The sequence below is a fragment of the Manacus candei genome, unplaced genomic scaffold (genome assembly GCF_025592945.1).
Source record: "Manacus candei isolate 608988 ecotype Guabito, Panama unplaced genomic scaffold, ASM2559294v1 h1tg000005l, whole genome shotgun sequence".
In the NCBI taxonomy this organism is placed as follows: domain Eukaryota; kingdom Metazoa; phylum Chordata; class Aves; order Passeriformes; family Pipridae; genus Manacus; species Manacus candei.
This window is the reverse complement of record NW_026138053.1, coordinates 18,350,032-18,357,864: the sequence shown is the minus strand read 5'-3', so window position 1 is coordinate 18,357,864 and position 7,833 is coordinate 18,350,032.

The following is a 7,833-nucleotide window of genomic DNA, read 5'->3' as shown; positions in this document are numbered from 1 at the left end:
TTGACTGTGGTGGGCTTCCTGGCTGGATATGCCTCCTGCAGCAGTTGCATTCCCCACAGTGGCCCCAGCCCAGGCCCAAGCTGCCTGGCACACACCTGGGAGCTGAAAGGCCACAGTGAACTCTGTGTGCTAAAACCCTCTTGCCAGCTTTCCCTTCTGCTAAAGAACTGCTGCACTACCCTGGTGAGACTGGGTCGTGGGCCTGCCTGATGCCCAGATTAGCCTTCAGAGGCCCAGCTTGAACGACTTGTGTTCTTTACTGCCTTGTTTCACACCTCTGAGCTAGGTGCACTTGTTAGAGTGTGGCAGGATGTATTTGTGACTTTCTTTTCACGTCTTTCTAATATTTGCCCATGAGATAAGGTATGGCAGTAAATGCAGTGCAGTGTGGGATGTTGCTACACAAGAACTACGAAAATATCAATGATGTCTTAACCTGCAGGCTATTTGCTGTGCAAGGAAGTGTGGTTTTTAAATGCTTCCCCTTCTGATATTGGACTGGACTTTTAATATAAGTCTTTTAAGACTTATATAAAACAAAATACTGGTCTAAACTGTATTTTTTGGAGAACGTAATTGGTAAGACCTGGCTATTCAACACAGTAATTTTGAAATATTGACAGTCTTGCTGTGTGAATTATGTTTAGCTTCTAAGCCCTCTTGGTGTCTGAAAATGTGTAGAAATATTACTTTTTTGTCCATAATTGTGCAATTCAGGGTAAAAATTGTCTGTGTTCTGGCAACTAAATGCTTGAGTACTGTGCACCTAAGCTCTTAACCTCTGCATCTGTTTTGCTAAAAAGCTAACAAAGGAGTCTAGTATGTACTATATAAGTGTATGAAAAAACCCATAGTGTGTATACACCTGCATATATATTTACATATATTTATGCGCATGGACACGTATAAAACCTTTTCTTCTCTGCACCACGTTTGCACATCTCCTTTGTGCAGTAGCTGGAGCAGCTTCCAGAATGGTCTTTTACTTGAACACTCTTGGAGCAGTGAAACTGCTGTCCCTGCAGACCTTTCTCCTGCAAGCTGAAAGTATGAGATCAAAGAGAAGTAGTAAGTTCACTTACATAATGTGTCAGTACTACTCATGCTAAAATCCAGAATGGTTTTGTCCCCTATAGGCTCATGTAAAGCGAATATCTAGTGCCTGTCCCTTTGAAGTAGGTGTCAGCAAAAGCCATTAAGTTGAAGATGGAAGTACAGTAGATGAACTTTTGGACAGGTACTCCTGCCATCTTAAACTAAACCTTTTGCTAATATATTTGCCCTGTAGTTTAGCTCTTGTTGAGGCACTGATATAGAAGCACTTGTGCTCTCTCCAAAGCAAATGCCATGGTTTTTAGTTGTTACTAATTTGTGTTGTGCATGAATCAGTCTCTCCCCAGTGAGCCTTAACAACCCCTCTCCTCTGCCTGGCCTGGCTCAGACTGAATTCGAGCAGTGCCATCTACTGTCAAGTTGTAAGTCTGATTTGTGAGGGGGAATGGCTGTTCTAGGCTGAACGTTTGAGTTCAGTACTTGGACTTAATCTTGACAGCAAAGGAAAAACAGTTTATAACAGTGCAGGATGAACCCAGCTGAGCCATGTTTTTATCACAAATAGAATTTTTTGGGTTGAATTGCGTTAGCCTTGGCAAAGAGTCTTTGTGATGGCATGTCCCTGCAGCCTTCCCCGTGCCGTAGTACCATGTGTGATGCAAGGCTGGTAATGGGGCCATTTTGCTTTCCCTTATTAAACCAATTCCTCAACTTTAACTGACTTACTGTGTAGATGCAGCAGCCTCTGCCTGTTTGATACCAATGCATTACATTGATACTGCTTGTACTGAGGATTTGTGTATGTTTGCATGGCTCTGTCTGGGCCACTACCAGGTTAACATAGCATATAGCTTCGTGGATTTTCAAGTCCACACTCTAAACTCTTCTTTTATGACCTCCCTTGATAATTGCAGGCCAGTTAACTTCATCAGGTTGCTTCAGTGTGTGCCTGAATCTGTCACGTTCCTTCCAGGGTAAAAATCCTAACTAAACCTTTCAAATAGTTTGGGACGGGCAATAGTTGACTAAAGGAGGAGAAGTTCAGAGGCTGGGTTACTGCAGGGGTGTTTTAATAGGACTTACTTTGCAAATAGGATTTCTGAGTAATCTTGGTGGTACAGATTGCTGTCTCAATCCAGGCAGTAGCTCTGAAGCCATCCTTCTTAAAATAGATGCATATAAAAAGTGTCACCTTTGCCGCATAAATACTAAAGCTAGCAGTTCACATTTTGATGGATCTCAAATGTAAAAGTTTTTACTGTCAGCTGAAAGGTTGTCTGCAGTATATAGGGAAGAGCTACATTTCAGAATTTCTTTCCCAAGTTTGTAGCTTCTTATTTCTCACTAACTGGATAGATTTGCAAAGGTTTCACTATGGAAGAAAGAATGAGATATAACTGCAAATTTTGGTAGTGATGAGGAAGGATATAAAATTCTGATTCATCCATCACCACAGTTATGTTGTTCATAGCAGAAGTAACTGAAATTACTCTTTATGGGTTAGGAAAAGGTTGCACTGCATGGTGGAAAACTCCTGGACTCCCCAAAAGTCCATGACCTTCTCGTACAAAACCTTCTGGGATGGCAGCAATATGTAACCTATCCTCGTTAAATGTCTGTACTAATGAATTAGTGACAATGCATACATCTGATCTATCTGCTGCATAAATGTTTAATTTTGCTTTTACCAGTCAACCAGAGTTTGGCAGAAGATTGGTTTCTGTGTAGCAGAGAAAAAGATGCAAGTGTGGTGTTATATTTCTCCACAGGGAATTGGAGCTGGAGTAAGAGCACTTCTGAATCAGTCATGACACTGCCATCCCCTTGAAGTTATTTTGGCTTAGACATCAATGCTCACTGGTTCTTTAAGGAGTATCTGGTTTTAGTTTGCTTCTCCAGTCTTCTGTGCTTTCTCTATACTAGAGAAAAAAAGGGATAAGGAAAAGATTTATTTGGTATTCTCACTTGTTCCTGCAGACTTGTACTCAATGCCCATTCCTTACTGCGAGATATTTGCTGGGCTGTAATTTAGTGGCACTTATCATTTCCACAGTATGACATTTTGATGGGAAACAGTGTGATCCTGCAGATAAGAGAGTCTTGCAGATGGACATGTTAATCTCAGTTCTGCTACTGATCTTATGTATATCCTTTCTCAGCATCTCTGGTCCTGGTATTTTCTTGTCTTGTATGTGTTAACCTCTCTGAGACTGCCATCATGGCTGTGATGGTTCAGTGTGTAGCCTGGGCTTGTGCTATGATACAAATAATATTCTGATTAAAAATTAAGACCTTGGCCTACAGCAGTGCTTATTAAAGTACTACACACTTTATTGGTGGAGATTTTTCTGTTGGTTTGGTAATTAAGGTAATACACAATGTGAAAAGAAACCTTATGAAAGCAGGAAGGTAATCATATTCTAAAAAAAGTTGATTGCCAAAGCCGCCTGCTGGGATAAATTAATATTAAAGATAGTCTTTCATCTCTAAAAGGAAATTTGGCTTCCTGCCTGATTATTATTTTCAGCCTTTTCTTCTAGTTTATTTTTAATTGGCAGTAATGTTTCTCACCCTAATATTGCCATCTCTAGCGCTGCAAGTTTAGTACGTCTTGCTGTCTTCTCAGAGAACACTGAGAACCCACCGAACTCCAGTAGTGAATTCTGGTTTTAAAGAAAAAGAGAAGTGCAAAACTACAGAGCCTAATGATTTAAAATATTTTGACTACTTGAACTTCTGCCTTCTCTCTCTGGAAGTACTCTCGGCCCTTGGAGAACACACGTGGATTGATGGGTCGTCTTGTGCTCTCCGAGTCGCAAATAATAATATTCGGTTTTTACGCAGGTCTTTCCATGCTGGAGCCTGGCAGTGTTGAAGGAGAGGGGGGCAGCGCCAGCAGGAGCCACTTCTCCGCTCTTTTTCCTTGTTTTTTTTCCCCTGTTTTTTGCTGTTTGTTTGCCCTGCCGGGTCAGGGCGGAGCGGGCGGCAGGGCCCGCGCGGCCCAGCAGGGGGCGCCCCCCGCCCCGCCTGATCCAACAGCTCGGGAAGGGCCGGGAAGGATGAGGAGGATGAAGGTTGGGAAGCTGCTTTTAAGTGACCCGCAGGAAAGATTTGAGCCGCAATATATCTGCCTTTGCGGCCGTCTGCCGTCGTCAGGCTCTGTGCGTGCAGGGGGCTGTACCGCCAAGAGGGGAAGTGGGCAGGAGGGGAGGGGAGCGAGGGATGGAATCGAAGTGAGCAATGAAATCCGAGGCTGAAGGTCAGAAATTTTTTTCCTGACAGTGCAGAAATCTCCCCCAGGGACTCCTATTGCTTGAGACACTAATTAAAAATAGAATAAATAAAATCTATGGCAACATTTATCAGAGACAGTCCTTTACTGCTGTGGGTCACTTAGGACTGCAATAAGCATAAAGACAAAAGGGTTTCGATTGCCCTTTAGGAGTCGGCAGGACTGTGTATTTCATGCCCAGAATCTTGATTCTGTTGGGATTTTCTGCTGGAGCTTGAGCACCTAGGAGCCTGAGTTAAACAGACTAGAGCCTAAATGAAGTATGTAGGCAAATGCAAAGGTTCAAATAAGCATTCCAGGCTGAAATCTGGTGTTCTGGCTGACCGCAATAACTTCTCATGAGAATGTCTCAGTGAATAATTGAATATTTTATTCTTCCTAGTTGCATTTATTTTAGTAAATTCTATATGTTCATCTCCTTTAATTTCCCATTGTCCTATAAGAAATAGGTTAAATGGCCTTTAAGATCCCAGAAGTTCTGAAAGTTTCCCAGATGCTAGAAGCTGACTTTCATGTGGCTTACTCCATGTAAAGATACTAGGGCTGAACTTCTCCATGAAAGCTGTGTGGTAAAAAGCCAATGCTCAAGGCATCTCTATCCCCCAGAAGTTGTTGCTCTGTAGAACTATTTGAAACTTTTAATTACAAGCTCTTTATTTAACTTTCAAGTATATCTTGTTAATACTTGGAATATATACAAGGGATTTATAATGCACCTGTTGAGAATGGGCCTTACTTCAAAAATTACTCAAATTCAACAAAAGCCTTTCAGTGGTTCTGTCTGGAAGTTGCTTTGCAGAAGGGGGAAGTTACCTCTCATGTCCTCCCTAAGCAAGCTTCAAGTCTGAAATTCAAAGTAACTTGATGGCTTTCAACTTGCTTATATGAAATCATTCAAGTGCCTCCTTAGGGAGAGGATGTCATGGAAAAAGCATTCCTCCATGTACTGAACTATCCACAGGAGTGCTGTCCCAGAGCCTCAGCAGGACATCATGGTGGGAACAGGTCGTAGAGCATGAGCTGCTTACTCACAGTTAGCACTACTTTCCATCAGTTGAAGTTCAAGAACCTTCTTAGAGGCTTCAGGAAGACTTAGAGCATGAATAGCCAGCATAGGAATAAAGGTTATTATCCTGCATTCTTGAAGCACTTTGTCCCCCATTGCAGGCTGCTCCATTAGGCAACTGCCTGCTCTCTCAGTTTTTTGAGGCATTTGTGAATTTGCTTATAAGGGGTTGAAGTGTTCTGCATGTGTTTGGGACTTAACAGAAGGGGTCAGTACTGAATGTACACAGATAGTGATCAGTTTGGTGCAAAATAAGAGAAACAGCTTGTAAGGGGATTTTACTTTTTATCAGTTATACTTTTAAAACTATTGATCTGCTAGAGAGTGTTTTGAGGTTTTTTTCATTTTTAGGGATTGCATATTTTGATGCGTCACCGTCTGATAATAGAATTAAGACATAAACGTAGTTCAGCTTCAAGAGTTTAAATCAGTAATAAATATTTAATTCAGTTGTCTTAAACTGTCAAAGTGAGGAAATACACAGTGTTCAAGATTAAACTGATAGCTCATGTTGTTGAACCTCAGTTTGCAGTTGTATATCAGTAGCTAAATATAAAGTGTAAGGTCTTAAAGTCCTAGTAGAAAAACTTGAAACCTGCAATAGAGGCATAAAGAAGAGATGTAAAAATTGGGGGAATTTTGACTAACATGTTTAATTTCTGTATGGTTCTATATGCAATCTGCTTTCAAAAGTGCTCATTTTAAGAGATGGAAAATTAACATCTGCCAGCAGATATCAAAGCCGAGAGTATGAAGCAGCCTTTCTCTTGTATCTATATACATACAGACATTCCAGTGTTTTTATTTAAGGTGCTTATCCCTTGTTAATTTCTCACAGCTTTTCCTAAGGTGTCAGATGTTTTCCCTTTCTCGTGAAACAGGCACATTTCATTCACTGTGTTTTAAAACTTACTAGGCACCTTGGGAAAAGATGTCAAGCACTAAAGCAAAATGTGTTCAGCACCTTGTTTGTCCTTCAGTAGGCACTGGCCTTGTGAAGCAATGTAACCTAAGCCAAAAAAAATTCCTTTTTCCTGGTGCCTACAGTGTGCTCTCTCTGGGGATGAGTCCAAGGGCTGAAAAGTCCTTTCTTTACACACTGGCCCTGCTCAGATTGAGTCACTTTGAGAGAGTCTGGATGGCACACAGATTGTTTTTGTGTGTGAAAAATACATGAATATTCCCTCAGGTATTAATTAATGCAGTTCTTAGTTATTGAGAACTTCAAGTAAAAAATAAGAGCATTCTCAGACAGTATTCAAATGTACCTGTTATATCTAGTTATTTGGTCACACTCCTTATAAATATCTGGCCAACAATTTTTTTTCCTTCCTTGCTACACTCCTGTAACTACACTGTACCTTTGTAATAGGGGGAACTTTTTGCTTTTAGTTTTCCTTAACTGATTGTGAAGTAGGAGAATTTATTGTCCATTTCTATTCACAATAATTAAGTTTGTTGGGGTTTTTTAGCTGTAGTGGTGAGGTAAAGAGGAGGAGCTTGAGCAATCCCCATTCTATCATGCTTTAAATACTGTATTTGGTAATTAATTTAATCAGTAAACAGCAGGAGACTGACATTTTTTGGGAAGTTTCTCAAATGATAAAAATAGTTAGATAAATGATAAAAATAGTTAGAACTGTGTCTCTCAGGACAGTACTAATGAGCCTACAGATTGGGTAGGATAAAGACGTGCACCAGCTTTGTGTTTTCATGCTCTACATAGTATATGTGATGCTGTGGAATGAGGATCTGAGAAAAACAAGGGTCATTGACTAGAAATTTATTGCATGTGAAGGAAAAGGATTAATTGCTTCTGGTTCTGATTTTCAACTTGACCTCTGCAAAAGAAAGGTCCCTGTAACATCTCAAATTGTGTAATGAAAACAACTCTTCTCCTTCATTAGTGACAATAGTCATACTGCTGCATTGAAATAATTTCTGAAAGCTAAGTTTCTCTTGTCTCTGTGTTTGCTCTTGGAGTTTCTGGGAGCTCAGACAATGGAAATGGATATACTGATCCCATTAACAGTCTCTATGGTTTTTTCTGCACAGATCTGGCTCTTTTGACATAGATGCTGCAGCAAAATGGTCAAATGGGTTCTGAACAAACCAGTTTTCATTGCAGGGAGTGACTAGCTCGAAAACAGTGCTGTTAATACCAGTTTGGGTGGGAAAGAACTTCATTGTTACGTCGTTCCTATTTTCAGTGAAACAACAGGAGCATTCGACTTGCCTTTCCTATCACGATATGAAAGCAAAATACAAAACTGTGTGCACACTGGCTATTGCTTAGGAAATACTAAACAGCAAAACAGTGTTGTAACTGTGCTACAGTTTCAGAGAAGCACATGTGAATAGCTTGTTCATATTTGGAGATTTACCCTAGTTGCATCAATATTTGGTGATGGTGGTATGGATC